This window comes from Leucoraja erinacea, chromosome 2 (assembly GCF_028641065.1).
Source record: "Leucoraja erinacea ecotype New England chromosome 2, Leri_hhj_1, whole genome shotgun sequence".
In the NCBI taxonomy this organism is placed as follows: Eukaryota; Metazoa; Chordata; class Chondrichthyes; order Rajiformes; family Rajidae; genus Leucoraja; species Leucoraja erinaceus.
The window spans coordinates 87126048-87144612 of record NC_073378.1 but is presented as its reverse complement, the minus strand read 5'-3'; the positions used below and the strand labels follow the sequence as shown (position 1 = coordinate 87144612).

At 42.6% G+C, this 18565-nt stretch overlaps 1 protein-coding gene across 5 annotated transcripts in view; it reads left to right on the top strand.

Moving 5' to 3' along the window:
• The window catches only part of LOC129712085 (RNA-binding motif, single-stranded-interacting protein 3), a 1245262-nt gene that overhangs the window by 227372 nt on the left and 999325 nt on the right, over positions 1–18565 (top strand). The gene's annotated exons all lie outside the window — the stretch shown is intronic.

Here is an 18565-nt window from a genome sequence, read left to right as displayed (position 1 = left end):
TTTACCCAGAGTATGGGGAATCATGAACCAGGGGGCATAGGTTCATGGTGCGAGGGGAAACAAAGATCGGGCAGGACATGTAAAACTTTTCTCAGGGTAGTAAAGTCAAAGGCTAGATGGTATAGTTTTATTATCAGAAGGGGCAAATTTAAAGGAGATGTGCAGGTACAGTTTGCAATACACTGACAGGGGGAGTGATAGTTGGAGCAGATATTGTAGTGGGATTTAAGAGGCTTTTAGATAGGCTCATAGATATGCAGTGAATAGAGGCATATTGTTCACGTGCAGGCAGAAGCGATTAACTTGACAGCGTAGACATTGTGTGCTAATGGGCCTGCATCCAAGCTGTATAGTTATGTTCTGTGCTCTAGGGCTGATGCATGGAACAGATTTATTTCACCCAGTGTTCTTGCATGCATGCCGCTGGAAACCAGCATTTATTTATCAAGCCATTGTTAAACAAGGTTGCAGCCCCGTACATTTGAACCTCAGTTGATACAAAGGCTTTCTCAAGCAAGATTTCTCAGCCTCATTTATATAATTTAGTTAAAGTAATATTCTGATGGCCATTGACCAGTCTGGTGCTGCACGCCACAAAATGTTGAGATAATTGAAGACATGGCAATATTGTTGGGCTGGACCTTGACATGGATTGACCTTATTCATCCAGCCAATACCTTCCTGAAAGTCAATCATCAGGCAAAAGTTATCCATTAAACAAAGGCTTTATCAACCAGTTGCATTGTTTTTTGTGACTGAGAAGAAACTTTTGATATGAAATATGATGAATTGCACATCACTTTTTGCAAATTCATAGATTTGCGTCAAAGTCAGTTTATTGTCATGTGTGCCAATTAAGGTACAGTGAAATTCTGATTGCCATTCAGCCGTAATCAAAAAAACAACAAGACACACAACTACATACAAGTTGACAATGTAAGAGATTAGAAAAAGTTTCCCCCAACTACCCCCCCCCCCCCCCCCCCCCCCCCCCCCCCCACAAAAAACGAGCTAAAAAACATACATTTAACACATACAGAAACAAAGAAGGAAAGGACCGACAGACTGTTGGCGGGGCAGCCATTGCTGGCGTCGCCCATCAAGGGACAATGTTACAAATACGTATTTGAAGATGCGTTAATGGAAGTTGAAGGCTGATTCATAGCATGATGTAAGAGAAGAATGGATAAGTATTTCAGTGGTATGATGGCAATGGTAGTGTGTTAAAATGGAAAAGTGATCCTGCTGTGAACTTTTGAATAAATCAGTTTGGCATCTGGGTCTGGCACCCAAAAATATTTCAGTATATCAATTTGACAATATCCTCTATTCATAGTGAGCCAACCAATGACTTTGGTTTTCTTATAACTGGAGACATTTATTTTCTCCACTGAAATGTTAATAAATTTTGGATAAATATAGTTGTGCATTTTTTCCAGTCTGTTGGGCATAAGATAATATGCTGTGCACTGTCATAGATTCTGTGTGGATCTATACCACATCCAGAAATGAGATTCCTGCAGAATGAAAAACAATCTTTATGCTACAAAATATTTGTTAGCAAAATTGCAAACACATCATGAACGAGGTGATTTTCAGGACTATGATCATCGTCATATAAAATGTTTTTCGTGAAAGAGATCTATTTAGGCAAATATAATGCACAAAAGCTTCTCCAAAAGCATAGGCACAATTGTGAAATCTAGCATTCAAAGCATTGGGAATGGCAGTAGGATGAGGCACACTCCACCTCCCTCACCATTTTCCTCAAGGCAAAGTTGTTGGCCTATTTTAGAGATCACAAATTTTCTGGCAAGTCCTCCATTTATTGTGAATCACCAGTTGTTAAAAGGTGACAGTGTGTTGCGTACTTCAACAACTGCACTCCATTTGGTGGAGATACTTGCACAATGCAGTTGGATGGAGAGAACCAAGATTTAGACCCAATATAATAAAGGAATTGTGAGAAATTTTCAAGTCAGGATGGTGCATGACACCACGGGAAATTGAAGATGATGTGTGTCACATGCCTGGTTATCTTTCCTTCTAAGTGGCCCAGGCTTTCTTTTCGGTCTTGCTTCATTTCTCTGAGCTGACTGATTTTTTTTTTTCCAATGGATGTGCTCAATTAATGAAGTTGAGATTCATTAAACATTTAATTCTGCCCTAAAATCTTCAATTCTTGATCTCAATGTGTTTCCAAGATCATATTATTAATCGGCAATACCTGGTTGAACTACCTAAGATATGAATCCACAACTTAGCAATGGTTGCCATGTCAGCGCATCTTAATTTTGTAGTTATTCTGCTTTTTAAATGGCTGCTAGTAGCATGAATTATATAAAAACACAATTCTCCATTGCTCTCATCACCTTTAAGCCAGTGTTACTCATTGTGACTTTTTAATATGTAAACTTCCCTTCTCTGAAGAAGTCACACCACTGGCATTACCTTGGCTAACATGTATGCCGAAGACATGCCTTTTTTATAGTTGAAATATGTTTTTCTATTTTATTTTGACTTGTTTGCAATGGATGGCTTCCTATACATCTATAGCACAAGAAATTGCAGCTGCAGCAAATAAAAAGAGCACAGGTCAGGCAGCACTTCCAGTGGGAATTGGATTGTTGATGTATTGAGTTGACATCCTTCATCTAGAATGAAAGAGTTGAGAACAAATAATCAGTATAAAGAGATGGGCTACAGGTAGGCAAGAACCAGCAAACAATAGATGGAAGATAGGCACAAAGTGCTGGAGTAACCCAGCGGGTGAGGCAGAATCTCTGGAGAAAAAGGATGGGTGACATTTCGGGTCAGAACCCTTCTTCAGACGATGCTACCTGATCCGCTGAGTTCATCCAGCACCTTGCGTCTCTCTTCGGTATAAAGCAGCATCTGCAGTTCCTTTCTGCACAATCAATGGATGGATACAGGTGAGGAGGGGTTGATGGCAAATACACTCGTGGGGATAGAAGAGTGGAGAAAGCAACAGGCTGATAAGTATTAAGTGTAGAATAAAAAGCTGCAGATTCTGTATCCTGTTAGTTAAAAAAAGGTGAAGAATGGCACAATGAGGTGGGGTGGTGACAGATGGGAACAACAGGGAGGGAAGGCATGAGAAGTTGTGGGGGGGGGGGGGGGAGGGAGGGGATCCAGTGGGGAAGGGGTGAAAGGAAAATGGGTGATTGGGGGCTGGGTGAGATGGTGGGGAGAGATGGTGTAAGAGAACACCAGGATAGATGACAGGAAAGGGAAAACCGGGGTATGAATTACCTGATATTGGAGATATATGAAACATTTTTTGCTTTCTTTAGTCTTTAAAGATTTATGAATGTGCTTCACTGTTGCTGAATTGAATTCACTTAATGAAGTAGCTTCCTTCTACTGCTTGGTTTTAGTTTGTGCTGGTATATTCTGGTATATTGTGATGGTACCATCGTCATTAATTGATTCTTGCTCTGCAGGACATAGGGAATTTCTTTATGCTTGAGCTGAAAGATTCACAGCTTGAGTAACAATTCCACCTTCTACTCCTTTCCCCCCAAAACTGATGATGTAAGACCTGACATATGTGAAATTCCTGGGGTTTCAGTGCCTATTTATTTTATTGTCTGCAACCTCTAGCTTATTTGACTAACTGCAGAGCCTTTCTTAAAACAATTTATTTGCGATTGTACACCCTCCTCCTGCCCCTTGACTCTCTGATCCCAGTGCTCATATAAACCCAAACGTGTTCCACTGGCTATCTGTGTGACCCTTCCTCTCCACAAGAAATGTGCTATACATCAGCTAAAATAATTGTACTGAAATCTTTTGAGCCACCGTTCTCCCCATTATAATGCCGTTTTGGCCAGTTTTCTCTTCTATGCACACTTGCCAATTCTAGTCTGAAGAAGGGTTTCGGCCCGAAACATTGCCTGTTTCCTTCGCTCAATAGATGCTGCCGCACCCGCTGAGTTTCTCCAGCATTTTTGTGTACCTCCCTCAGGACTTGTTGCCATTGAACCCTTCAATGTTGCCAGTTTCTCAAACTGCTGCTGTGATTAAGTTATTTAGCTTGACTTGTAATCCATTTTAATATTTCACATGCAGTCTATTCTTTTATCTTTGTGAAAGTTTTATTTTCCTCATCCTTGTTGCTAATTAGTAATGTTTATGTGGGTTTTTGTTTTGACTGCAAGTGATGCCAAGTATATAACTGACCAATAAAGAGATGTGATAAACTGCTAAAAACATAGTGTTTATTCCATTCTAACAACAGCAGATTTCTCTCTTCATGTGCATGGCCACTAGAGGCGCCGCATTGAAGGCCGCCTCTGCCTACAGTCTGTTTTTTTCCTATCTTTTTTTAAATTTTAGTTTGTCTAACCAGTTTGTTTTGAAGGGTTTAGTTTTTCTATGTGGGGGGGGGGGGTAGGGTAAGGGAGAAACCGCTTACCAGTCACTTCCTGGCGGCTATTCCTGGAGGATGCGACTATTTCTATGAGTCGCGTCCTCGCCCCCCCCTCCCTCCTACCAGCTGGATCGGAGCGGCCTTTCCTGCCGGAGACCGGGGTCCGGACCAGAGCTTCGGCAGCGACAGTGCGGTGCTGGATTCACCGCAGAGTGGGCGATACCTACCTGAATCGCCGTTTGGAGCTCCAGAGCGTTGGGCCTGCAGCGTCGACATCGCGGAGCTGTGGTTCGCGGAGCTCCCAGCACGGCCGGCCCTGACTTCAACATCGCGGAGTCCCTGGGGCCCTTTGCCGAGGGCCACCAGCACGAATCTCTACTCGGCCTGGGGACTTTGGGAGCCGTGGACACCGGTGGGTAGCGGCCGATTCGGAGTTCCAGCATCCCAGCGAGTGGGCCTGAGCAGCGGGCTGCCCGTGGTGGTGACTTGGAGGGCTCTGGAGGCCCCGACCATGGAGGAACATCAGACTGACTTTGGTGCCTTCCCTCAGAGTGGGAAACTTTTGATTCTGCTGTGAGGGGATGTTTTATGTTGGACTCTATCGTGTGTTGTTTTCTTTATTTTATTGTATGGCTGTATGGTGACCACACATTTCACTGTACCAACTGGGCAAATGTGACAAATAAATGTATCTTGTATCTTGCATGCGCATAATATACTGTACACATTCAAATGCGGTCTTTGTCTGGAAACCACACAGGATTAGTCAAGGGCCTGTCCCACGAGCACGCGACTCCATGCGGCAAGCGCGACCTAACGTGGTCGCTTGAGCCATACGGCCTCGCGTGGCTGGTCCCACTTCGATCTGCGGAGCCGTATGGAGTTGTGCGGAGCTGGTCCCGACATCGCGCGGGGCTCCGAAAAACTGACCACGTTCAAAAATTCGGCACGGCCTGCCAGCCAACTCGACGCCGTACGCACTGCCTCGATGGGCATACGCAGAGTCTCGATGCCGGACGCGGTGTCTTGACGCTGTACGTCACGCGCAAACTTCCGACGGAGTTCGCTCGAACTTCACGTCACTCACTCGACCTCCGCGCGGCCCCCGCTTCCGGTTTGGTCACGCTCGCCACATGCAGTCGCATGCTGGTGGGACTGGTCCTGTACGGGGATCATTCGACCTCCGCGCTGCCCCCGCTTCCAGTTTGGTCACGCTTGCTGCATGCAGGTCGCATGCTCGTGGGACAGGCCCTTCATGCATTTGGAAGTACAACATTTAAAGAATCAGCAACCTAAAATATTAACCTCGTGAACCTATGCTGCACTCCCTCTATAGCAAGAATGTCCTATCGCAAAAAATGCACCAAATACTGCAAATGTGGTCTCACTAGGGCCCTGACAACTGCAGAAAGACCTCTTTGCTCCTTTACTCAACTCTTTTTGTTTTGAAGGATTAATAATAATCAAGCACTGGTCTTCAACTCATTTCTAAGTGTATCTTTTAATGGCATAGCATGTGCATCCAGTATTACTTTAGTGACATTATTATGACACGGCAAATTAAATCTGACGTGCAGCCAAGTCATTAACTTGACACAAAGCCATGTTGGTGCTGATAATTTGAAAGCATGGTCACCAGCCAAGTGATATAATGGATCCTTGAAGCAACATACTTGAAATAATCTACAACACTGGAAACTGAGTATAACACAGCAGGAGGCACCTCTAACCATGTTTTTATGCTTATATGTTTGTTCAGCACTGTATGAACAGGGATTTTGGATCTGTCTTCACTAAGGAGGACACAATAATCTTCCTGATGTACTAGCCCGAGGATCTCGGGTGGCAAATGAACTGAAGGAGATTCAGATTAGGCAGCAAATGGTGGTGGGTAGACTGATGGGACTGAAGGTTGATAAATCCCCAAGGCCTGATGGCCTGCATCCTAGGGTACTTAAGGAAGTGGCTCCAGAAATCGTGGATGCATTGATGATAATTTTCCAATGTTCTATAAATTCAGGATCAGTTCCTGTGGATTGGAGGGTAGCTAATGTTGTCTCACTCTTTAAGAAGGGCGGGCAGAGAGAAATCAGGGAATTGTAGACCAGTTAGCCTGACATTAGTGGTGGGGAAGATGCTGGAGTCCATAATAAAAGATGAAATAGTGGCACATTTGGAAAGCAGTAGCAGGATCGGTCTGAGTCAGCATGGATTTATGAAGGGAAAGTCATGCTTGACTAATCTTCAGGATTTTTTTGAGGATGTAACCAGGATATTGGACAAGGGAGAGCCAGTGGATGTAGTGTACCTGGACTTTCACAAAGCATTTGATAAGATCCCAAAGGAGATTAGTGGGCAAAATTAGAGCACATGGTATTGGGGTAGGGTGCTGACATGGATAGAAAATTGGTTGGCAGACAGAGCTGTGAGGCAGTGTGAACTGTAAGGAGGATGCTTGGAGGATGCAGGGTGACTTGGACAGGTTGGTCAGTGGGCAGATGCATGGCAGATGCAGTTTAATGTGGATAAATGTGAGGTTATCCACTTTGGTAGCAAAAACAGGAAGGCAGATTATTATCTAAATGGTGTCTATTTGGGAAAAGGGCAAGTACAACGGGATCTGGAGGTCCTTGTTCATTAATCACTGAAAGTAAGCATGCAGGTACAGCAGGCAGTGAAGAAAGCGAATGGCATGTTGGCCTTCATAACAAGAGGAGTTGTGTGTAGGAGCAAAGATGTCCTCCTTCAGTTGTACATGGCCCTAATGAGACCCCACCTGCAGTATTGTGTGCAGGTTTGGTCTCCAAACTTGAGGAAGGACTTTCTTGCTATTGAGGGAGTGCAGCGTTGGTTCACAAAGTTAATTCCCGGGATGGCGGGACTGTCATATATTGATAGATTGGAGCGGCTGGGCTTGTATACTCTGGAATTTAGATTGAGAAGGGATCTTATTGAAACATATAAGATTATTAAGGGTTTGGACATGCTAGAGGCAGGAAGCATGGGGGTGCTGCGAAACGGCTGTCCTGCCAGCAGCGTGTTAGTCATTTCTATTTTTTTAGTAAGGGGGGTTGTTTTAGTGTCTCTCGGTGTGTTTTAGTGTCTCTCGGGGTGGGGGGGTCTTGTGGTGGGGGGGGGGGGGGGGGGGGGGGGGGGGGGTAAGGGGGGAACTGCTTTTTGTCACCTCCTCCATGGAGAGGCAACTTTTTCCATGTGGCCTCCCTCGTGGCCTAACACCAAGGATTGATGCGGACTATTCAGAGACTGGGATGCCTGACTCCATACACCCCAGACAAGGATAAGAATAAGAATTTCCTCTCATTCTTCTCACATTTCAATGTCCTCAAAAACTCCAACCAGTTGGTCTGCACAGGTTTTATGAACACAATCTGGTATACCATCAGGTCCAGACTCTTTCTGAGGGTTCACATTCCTGAAGGCTCATCTAATGTCGGCAGAATATTGTAGACCTCCTGGTTCATCCAAGGTTACAAGTTGAGGAATATTTGGATGGTTTTCATGGGAACACACTCCTCCACACATTTTATTTATAAAGCCGATAACAATTGTGGCATTCATTCAGGCCCATTGCCGAGTCCTTGAACATCACCTAGTTTACTAACTGCAAGCAGTCCCGGAGTTGGATTCTCTGGCTCCCCTGTCCAGCTCTGTGTAGTCCTGGGGGTGCACCCTTCAGTTGCTGTCTATATGCAGGTGGAGCACAGCCGAGTGGTGGGATTTCCCAAACAAAGGGCAAGGTATGGAGTGGAAGGCATTTATGATGTTGGTCTAGCAGTGGCAGAGGATGTTTGATCCTTTGGTGCTTTGGACATATGTTGGTGGTAGTTATGGCCCTGTCCCACTTGGCGATTTTTTTTTTTTTAATGCAACTGCCAGCGACTGTCATAGTCATAGCAGGTCGTCAAAATAAACAGCAACAACCTACGTCATCCAGGCGACAACCTATGATACGTCAGGAGAAGTCAAGCTACGCTCATTGGCGTCAAACCCACTGTTGTGAAAAATTTTCAGCATGTTGAAAATTTAGCAGCGATCAGAAAGATGCTACGACTTTTGGCGTGACTGAGGAGACTACTCCCGGTGACCACCCGCGAACATGTGGTGACAAACTTGTCGCCTGCAGTTGCCTAACAAATCGCCTAAGGGGGATAGGCCCATTAGGGGGTGATTGCTTCAGGCTGGATTTGTTGAAGGTCACGCTATAATGGGAAAGGCAGCAGGGTACGCCATCTGGTGTTTGTTGACTATGACGTGCAGCTCCTCCAGTGCTAGATGAATGTCTGCCTGAGGGGGAATGTAGACCACGGGTCATGATGATGGAGGTAAATTCCCTCGGGAGGTACCGCCAGGTGTTCATGGTCTAGAGAGCAGGAGGTGGACAGGACTGCTACATTTGAGCCCCACAAACTGTTAACCATGTGGCAGACAACACCGCCTTTTCTTTTCCTGATGCCTCCATTCTGTCCATGTGATGGTTGAAGAATCCTTCAGGCTGAGTCTGGAGAGCTGGGGGTGAGCCATGACTCTGTGAAACAGAGCACAGTGCATTCCCTCATCTCCCTTTGATAAAGCAGCCTTGCAGTCCTCCACTTTAATTTATGTAACTGAACATTGGCCAGTAGAATGGTAGTGGGGGTGGAGGGGGCATGGTAGTCCCCTGTGCTTCAATCTCAGGACAGTGGAGGCTTCCCCCCGTGTTCCAATGCACGAGTACATCAGCACAGGCAAATGAGAAAATAAACAGAGTGCAGAATATAGTGTTACAGCTACAGAGAAGGAGCATATTTTATAAAAGTACAAGGTCCTCAGCAAGGTAGATTGTAAGATGTTTTATCAATAGACCCCTCAAAACTACTTTAATTTTCAACAAGACTATGGTTGATTTGATTGCAACATCAACTCTACTTTCCCGCCCTTTACAGTTGCGCTTATCAAAAATCTGCCTCGGATAAAATTCTGCTCCCATCAGCCTTTGAGCAAGAGAGTTCCAAAATCTCATCGCTCACTAAGAAAAAAACTGTTGCCTCATCTTGTATTAAATGGGTGAACCCTAAACACTGATCCCTCAATTTTAGTTTCTTCCACAAAAAGATGTATTTAGCCTTTCAAGACTCCTTTAGGATCTTGTGGTTTTCATTGAAGTCAAGTGGGTACACAGAAAGAAGAAATTATATGTGTGTTTATTATCTTAATTTAAGACTTAATTATCAATAAAATAGTATTATTATTTCAGGTATTTTTGTTGACATTTTTAAATATTCTTTTTTTTGACTGAGATTCTTCAGTTCTGGAATGCAATGGGTATGTACATTGAAATAAATGGGAAATGTCTTCTCAACATTTCATAACCTCTTCTTAAATCAAAGAATGCCAGTACATGCTGTGACTTTTTTGCACTTTACAGTTAGATGCAGTATTTTGAGAAGATTGGGAAAGACTGCTACCTTTCTATTAATTCAAATGTTATCTGTATTCCCAATTGGAGATTCAAAAAATGATTTTAAAACTCTGGGATTCACTTCAAAAGGAACCTGCTAAAAATTGGCCTCAAGACAACTTTATCTGGTTCCACTTCAAGAATTTTGACCTTTGATGTATCTGGCTGCACCGATCCCACATTTGAGAAACGTAATAAAGTAAATGTGTTCATTTCTAAGGGGTGGCTACAGAAATAAGTTGATGTTTAGATAAGAATATTTTAAAATTCATAAGATATTGAAACAGTGGGTTGCAAGGCAGGAAATATAGCACCAACATGAAAAATAATGAAAACTAGGAACTATACATCAGATGGCAAGAAGCAGTTTGGAAAAATGTTTTGTAGATTTAACTGTCTGGGTGAAAAGAGGACTTTATCAGGAATTTCAAAAAGCATTTGATCAGGTTTCAGATAAAATAAGGGCTCTCAGTTATATCACTTATTTATTATATATAATATATGTGTATGGGTGGAGGATTAGTTGAGAAAGTGCAGAAGTACAATTGCATTATCAGATTGATAGCATATTGCTAGTGAGGTCCCATTGGGTTTAATCCATCTATTTACAATTAGCTTTAATGATTTGAATGAAATCGCACATTAAAATTTGTATTTGATACAAAACCGTTGTGATACAAAGCCAGTTGGGAGAAAGACGAAATATAATGCAAATGGATACAGCCAGGTTAAATCAGTGGACAAGAAGAAGGTAGATGGATATCATTTGTAGAAATTTGGCATTTCGTTTGAAATGAAGGATTAAAAAAAATCTTCTGAAATGAGAAACCATAAAACGTTGGTGTTTACAGGCATTTGAGTGTTCTTGTGGACAGAACACAAAAGTTGACATGCAGGTTTTCAAGCAAATGTTTGTTTTGAATGATCTAATGCAAGGATGTTATGGTATAAGAATATTGCAGTTATGAAATTGTTTAATTGTTGTAATTGTAATTAATTTATTAGCCAAGTATGTAAACATACAAGGAATTTGATTTGCCAACAGTCATATTAAAAAGCAACAAGATACATAAGCACATAAAAATTAAACATAGATTTAAACAGACGGCTTGTGAGAATCCCCAAGGCACACAGCATAAGCGGAGACCCACAGCCATCAGTTCAATGTCTGGGCCACACACTGTGATGTGACCAGAGTTGTGCCGACCGCTGTCACGCTCTCTGCTGTCCCTGCCTGCCCAAACAGTCAGTAAGCCATCCACACTTGCATTAGGCTCTGGGATGTCCCATGTTCCCATGAAACTGCGAGATCACTGCACTCAAGCCACTCCCACCAGTCCTCACCAGTACAGGCAGCCCGTCCATCTTGTTTTTTCGGTGACCTCATATTCCCCACTGTGATGGAAGGCAAATAACTTATACCTTCTTTCCTCCTTTTCTCCCGTGATCGGGGCAATTGAAACTTCCACAGTCAGGGCGATCGAAGCTCCTGTGATCGGGATGGTCGAAGCTCCTGCGGTTGGAGCTCCCGCAGTCGATCCCTAACAAACGGACCGTCAGCTCCACGATGTTAAAACCGCAGTGCAGATGGAGATACGATATTAAAAAAGTTTCATCTCCGTCGAAGAAAGAGATGAAAAGGTTTCCCCCCAACCTTCCCACCCCCACATAATACAAAAACTAAAAGTACACTAAAAACACAGACCAAAAAAACTAAAGAAGTGGTAATGCAGGGTAATGCTAAATCCCACACTCAAACCCTGTGTGTGTTTTTGATATCCGTACTCGAGCAAAAGAAATTCTACAAAAGCACTTCCTAGTATGAGACTATTGTTATAAAAGGAGAAATTGTCCCAGAAGGCAGACGTAAAAGACAGAATGGTGATTTCATTAAAAAAAATATAGGATTTTGAGATTGTTTCACAGGGTCGATGATTGGAACTCAATGCATTGACCTGAGATCAGGCATTTAGGACTATGATCATCAGAAATGTCCTCATTCAAGTGTTTATAAAACTTCAGAATATTTTAAACAATCACTGCATATATTTAAGGTTATGATTGATCTTTTTATCAAAAATAATACAATGAGTGATAATACGTTAAGAGGGCAGTCATATACAGTCTTGGTCACATTGAATGGTTGGTTCAGATCACGCAGGTCATTCCAATATGTACAGTTGCTATTTGTATGGTTACTACTGCTTCAATCTGGTTGTGCATTCAATTTCCTACTTTCTAGCATAGCTGATGCAAAGGTGTCTGTTTTTGTGTTCATTATCCTGTCAATTATATTAACCATCCATTTACACTGATCCAACATTATACCATATTTATTCTCCCCACATTTTCACCAATTCCCCAGATGCTACCACTCAACCAAATACGAGGGCAATTTACAATGACCGTTTCCATACTCTATCTTTTAATTAAAATAATTAATCTACTAACCTGCAAATATTTGGGGTGTTTGTGAAAACTGGATGTAGGAGACACTTTGTGTCTACTGGTTTACACAGAGCAGATAACAGAATTGGTAATGTTCTTGTGTAAGAAGGAACTTCAGATGCTGGTTTAAACCAAAGATAGACACAAAAAGCTGGAGTATCTCAGCAGGACAGGCATCACCTCTGGAGAGAAGGAGTGGGTGACGTTTTTAGTCAAGACCTTTCTTCAGATGTTCTTGCTCCTTCTGCATCAATGCAGACCACTGCAACCAGAAAGGAAATGGAGAGCAGGGTTTCTTTGAACGAACATGTACATCCTTTTAAGTTAGTATATTACATATCCTGACATATCCTGACATATTCAAGCAGGAACAAGGAGCATTGCTGTCCATTCGCTGCATTATATTTGTGGTCAAAGAACGACTTTAGTTGTCTCTCGATCAAAAAACTGAAAAAAATCTTGTCTAATCATCCACGACAAGTATTCTATTTTTCTAATAGAGTTTGTAAAATCTCCAGATGTACTGTAGTGGTACTTAAACCATGATTAACGTATGGTGACGGGCATAGTTTAATGCAGAGAGGTGTGAACACATTTTAAAAAGAAAGTGACTCTTCAACTGATCCTCACAGCAACTCCAACTTACCAGCCATATTCCTATCGTCCTATCCATGTCTTCCCCACCTTCTTTGTAACATAAAACTAACTTGTTTTCTCTCTTTTCGCTCTTAGCTTTTCTTATCATATAACCATTTAACCATATAACAATTACAGCACGGAAACAGGCCATCTCGGCCCTACAAGTCCATACCGAACAATTTTTTTTTTCCCCTTAGTCCCACCTGCCTGCACTCATACCATAACCCTCCATTCCCTTCTCATCCATATGCCTATCCAATTTATTTTTAAATGATACCAATGAACCTGCCTCCACCACTTCCACTGGGAGCTCATTCCACACCGCCACCACTCTCTGCGTAAAGAAGTTCCCCCTCATATTACCCCTGAACTTCTGTCCCTTAATTCTGAAGTCATGTCCTCTTGTTTGAATCTTCCCTATTCTCAAAGGGAAAAGCTTGTCCACATCAACTCTGTCTATCCCTCTCATCATTTTAAAGACCTCTATCAGGTCCCCCCCTTAACCTTCTGCGCTCCAGAGAATAAAGACCTAACTTATTCAACCTATCTCTGTAACTTAGTTGTTGAAACCCAGGCAACATTTCTAGTAAATCTCCTCTGTACTCTCTCTATTTTGTTGACATCCTTCCTATAATTGGGCGACCAAAATTGTACACCATACTCCAGATTTGGTCTCACCAATGCCTTGTACAATTTTAACATTACATCCCAGCTTCTATACTCAATGCTCTGATTTATAAAGGCTAGCATACCAAAAGCTTTCTTTACCACCCTATCTATATGAGATTCCACCTTCAAGGAACTATGCACGGTTATACCCAGATCCCTCTGTTCAACTGTATTCTTCAATTCCCTACCATTTACCATGTACGTCCTAAATTTACATCTGGTGTCTCAATATCAACTCTGGGGCCTTTAATGTCGACATTCGGACCCTTAATGTCACCTTCCAGGTTAACATCAGGAATACCAACATCTCCTTCCACCTTTGGACCTTTGACGCCCAGATTGAAATCAGGCATTCCTATTTTGGGTGCTGAGAGATTGAATTTTGGCATGTGGAATTTAGATCCCTTGATTTTACCAGCTCCCTCAACATCTACATCTACATCAGGCATTTCGACATCGCCTTCCAGCTTGGGTCTAGATAGTTTAATGTCACCACTAGGAATATTTGCATCAATGTCCATATCTGGGCCCTCCACTTTAGACCCACCCATTTGGTATTTGGGCATTTTAAATTTTGGCATGCTGAATCCTCCACCGACTCCTTCCACATCACCCCCTGGCACATCCACATCAACATTGGGTCCTTTGATCTTGCCTTCCACCTTTCCAGATGGCAAAACCACGTCATAATTTCCTCCCATTTTTGGACCTCTGAGGTCCACATTAAAATCATCTTTGTATAGATGCTACCTTACTTCTGAATCATTCCCGCAGTTCCTGTTTTTATTTCGCATTTCAAAGGTCCATAATTATCAATTCCCATCAACTTCACCTTGATTTGTATTGTATTGTATTTCTTTGTCCAGCCACAATGGGGGTGATTTTCAGTTTCCAATTCACCTACCAACCAGCATACCTTTGGCATATGAGAGGAAATGTTGTTTACAGAGAAGATACAATACCTGGATTCAGCTTGAAATCACCAGAGTGCTTGACACCAACACTAACTACGGTATCTTGTCTAGACTTCAATTTAAATTTCCCTCTTAGTGGTCTAACAGAACATGCCAAAGTCTGGTGCACAATTTTATTTTGAAATGCAACAGAGTTAAGGCAAGCTCAGATCCAGGGGGTCTCAGCTTCACCGTTTCTTCGGCAGTGTAACCTATGGCTTCCATGGGTACAATTGGAAGTGACCTGACAAAAGTTCAATTTCTCGTTTGTAAAACTTAACCTTGGATCTGGAAGGGGTTGTTTTCAAAGCAATATTGCAAGATACTGCAATCCGATCTCTTGCCCCCTTTTAGGTCAATGCTGATAATGCAGTCAGCAGAAATTACACTGCAGCAAACCAATGAACTCATGCAAGGGGATTGATCGATTCCTCAGTTTGTCAGATTAAGTCAAATAAACCCAGTTGAGTTACTCCAGTTTTGATGAGCTTTGAGTCTGCAACTGCTGCATGCGTTGAACTCACCATTAATCACTGTACACAACTAAAACACACTTCTGATCTTTATTTTACATGTTAAGTAAATCAAACAGTTTTATATTGCATTTTTATAAATACCTTATCATTCAGTCTGTAATCAGTAAAATCAACTAAACAGAAACTCACAATAATATGTTGCCTTTTATGCCAAAGTAGAATCCATTTCCTATTTAAGATGCTTTGATGTTTGAAGTAGAATATAGAAGAACAAAAGACATTGATGAAATTAACTATTGTTAGGTTAGTCTTTGTCTTTGATCAGAATCAAAAATGATTATAGTTTCAAAGCTCATAAAGACATGGAAGATCAGAGCTTTTTACTCTGGGTTCATAAATCAATATGCAAAACAGACATAGATCTTGGGCCTGAACATATGGTTACATAACTTTTGATCATTTCATTGATAATAGGAATCTTGTGCTTATGATTTTTTTAAATTGTACGAAACCCCATATCATTTTAATTTACTAAATTCCCATCAACTTCATCCTGACTCCCCTCTACTGCTACAATGGGGATGAGTTTCATTTTCCAATAACTACGGTATATTGGCACAATTACAATTTAAGTTTCCCTTTTAATGGTTTGAAAGAACATCCCAAAACCTGCTTCAGTTTCACACCAACAGCAAGAGATTTCAGAAGGCAGCCCTTAAGTTGGCTGAGTGATCAAAATTGGCTAATTCAGCAGCCAAGGAGAAGGCAATGTTAATGGAGTGACCTATTGGAGAAGGTAGGTGGGAGACTACACGTGGAAATAAAATAGCCAGATAGTGCAGATGACCCCCCCGTGGCCATTCCGCTTCAAAATAGATATAACCTATAGATACTGATGAGGTGGATGATCTCTCAGGCGTGAGCAACAGTAGCGGTCAGGTCTGTAGTAAGCCTGGTTCTGACGCAAGGCAGGGAACAATTATGCCAGGCAGACCTGTACTGCCCAGAGACTTGTTAGTTAAGGGGAAGAGAGGAGATTCTGTGGCAGCAATCAACATTCCACGGTGGTGTGTTATCCTCCTGGTGCCAGAGATCAGGATATCTTAGAGTGGCTACCGATCATAGAAATATGAACATTAGGTGCAGGAGTAGGCCATTCGGCCCTTCGAGCCTGCACCGCCATTCATTATGATCATGGCTGATCATCCAACTCAGTATCCCGTACCTGCCTTCTCTCCATACCCCCTGATCCCCTTAGCCACAAGGGCCACATCTAACTCCCTCTTAAATATAGCCAATGAACTGGCCTCAACTACCCTCTGTGGCAGAGAGTTCCAGAGATTCACCACTCTCTGCGTGAAAAAAGTTCTTCTCATCTCGGTTTTAAAGGATTTCCCCTTTATCCTTAAGCTGTGACCCCTTGTCCTGTGACTTCCCTAACATCGGGAACAATCTTCCTGCATCTAGCCTGTCCAACCCCTTAAGAATTTTGTAAGTTTCTATAAGATCCCCTCTCAATCTTCTAAATTCTAGAGAGTATAAACCAAGTCTATCCAGTCTTTCTTCATAAGACAGTCCTGACATCCCAGGAATCAGTCTGGTGAACCATCTCTGCACTCCCTCTATGGCAATAATGTCCTTCCTCAGATTTGGAGACCAAAACTGTACGCAATACTCCAGGTGTGGTCTCACCAAGACCCTGTACAACTGCAGTAGAACCTCTCTGCTCCTATACTCAAATCCTTTTGCAATGAAAGCTAACATACCATTCGCTTTCTTTACTGCCTGCTGCACCTGCATGCCTACCTTCAATGACTGGTGTACCATGACACCCAGGTCTCGCTGCATCTCCCCCTTTCCCAATCGGCCACCATTTAGATAATAGTCTGCTTTCCTGTTTTTGCCACCAAAATGGATAACCTCACATTTATCCACATTATACTGCATCTGCCAAACATTTGCCCACTCACCCAGCCTATCCAAGTCACCCTGCAGTCTCCTAGCATCCTCCTCACACCTAACACTGCCCCCCAGCTTAGTGTCATCCGCAAACTTGGAGATATTGCCTTCAATTCCCTCCTCCAGATCATTAATATATATTGTAAATAGCTGGGGTCCCAGTACTGAGCCTTGGGGTACCCCACTAGTCACTGCCTGCCATTGTGAAAAGGACCCGTTTACTCCTACTCTTTGCTTCCTGTTTGCCAGCCAGTTCTCTATCCACATGCTCAAGGGGGAGAATAAGCAGCCGGATGTGTATGTTGAACAGGTAACTGCATAGCTGAGGAGCTGGTGCAGGGGCAGGGATTCAGATTTTTGGACCATTGGGATCTCTTCTGTGGCCGAGGCTCCAATGCAGGACTGAGGCAGGTGAGAGGCTGGAATTCGGTCGGGATGATGATGAAAGAAAGTTCAGTGAACAGAATAGGCAGGAGCATGGCATGAAGCAAGGAAGGACTTTTGGATTAAAGTGCAATTATTTACAAGGTTTCAAGGTCAGTTTATTGTCACATGTACCAATTAAGGTACAGTGAAATTTGAGTTACCGTACAGCCATACTGTGAAAAGCAACAAGACACACAGCCACATAAAATAAAAGTTAACATAAACATCCACGACATCCTTATATAGACTGGTACTGACGAGTGTTAACAATTTACCAAATTGTTAAAGTATGGTGGAATTTAACATATGTTTTGTGGAAAGTTTCCTCGGGCAATATATGTAGTGCTTCTTTGCCCTCTACATGAGCTGCGCCCCAGGTTCGTAAACTTTAATTCCCTTATAGGTGTTAGTTAACCCTTAATTTAAGTATTTATGCACTCTTTTAATTTGGACAATAGGGCACCTTTAATTTCAATATTAAATGGTATACCTTACTGTAGAAACAGTTAAAATAAATCAACTGACAACTATGTTCCAATGAATTACCTTCACATTTATTCTATTAATTAAAATAAAAAATATGTTGATCAGGGAAATACAAAATAAAATATCAATAACTAAAATATGGTGTTTTACTGGTGTTTCTCACACAGATATTCAAACAACACCACTCAATAAATCAATCTTTTATAGTACCTTTAAGTATTAATTGCTATGTGGGCCCACACGCTCACACACACAAGCCGGTAACATGAAAAACAAAACAAGAATAACCCCACGTTGCAGGCCACGTTGCAGGCCTGGTCGAAGCTGGAGAGCGTCGCGGCCATTACAGTTGAAGCCAACAAGTGCACAGTGCAGAAGCTCACAAGATGGCGGGCGAAAGGCACGTTGCTGGTGATGACGGCTGGCGGGCGAATGGCGAGCTGCTGGCGAGTTGGCTGGCAGAAATCTTCCTTCTCCCTCGTTGTCTCCAGGGCTCAGCTAACCGCTGCTCTCACTCTCCCCGTAATCACAAAGTACAAACAGCGACAGTCTTTAATCCACACCTCCAAGCTGAAGGGGTAGCAGCTAGGCTACGGCTAACTACGCTAACGACGGAAGGCAGCGGAAGAGGAAAAGTCTTTGAGCTCAGCAAGCCACT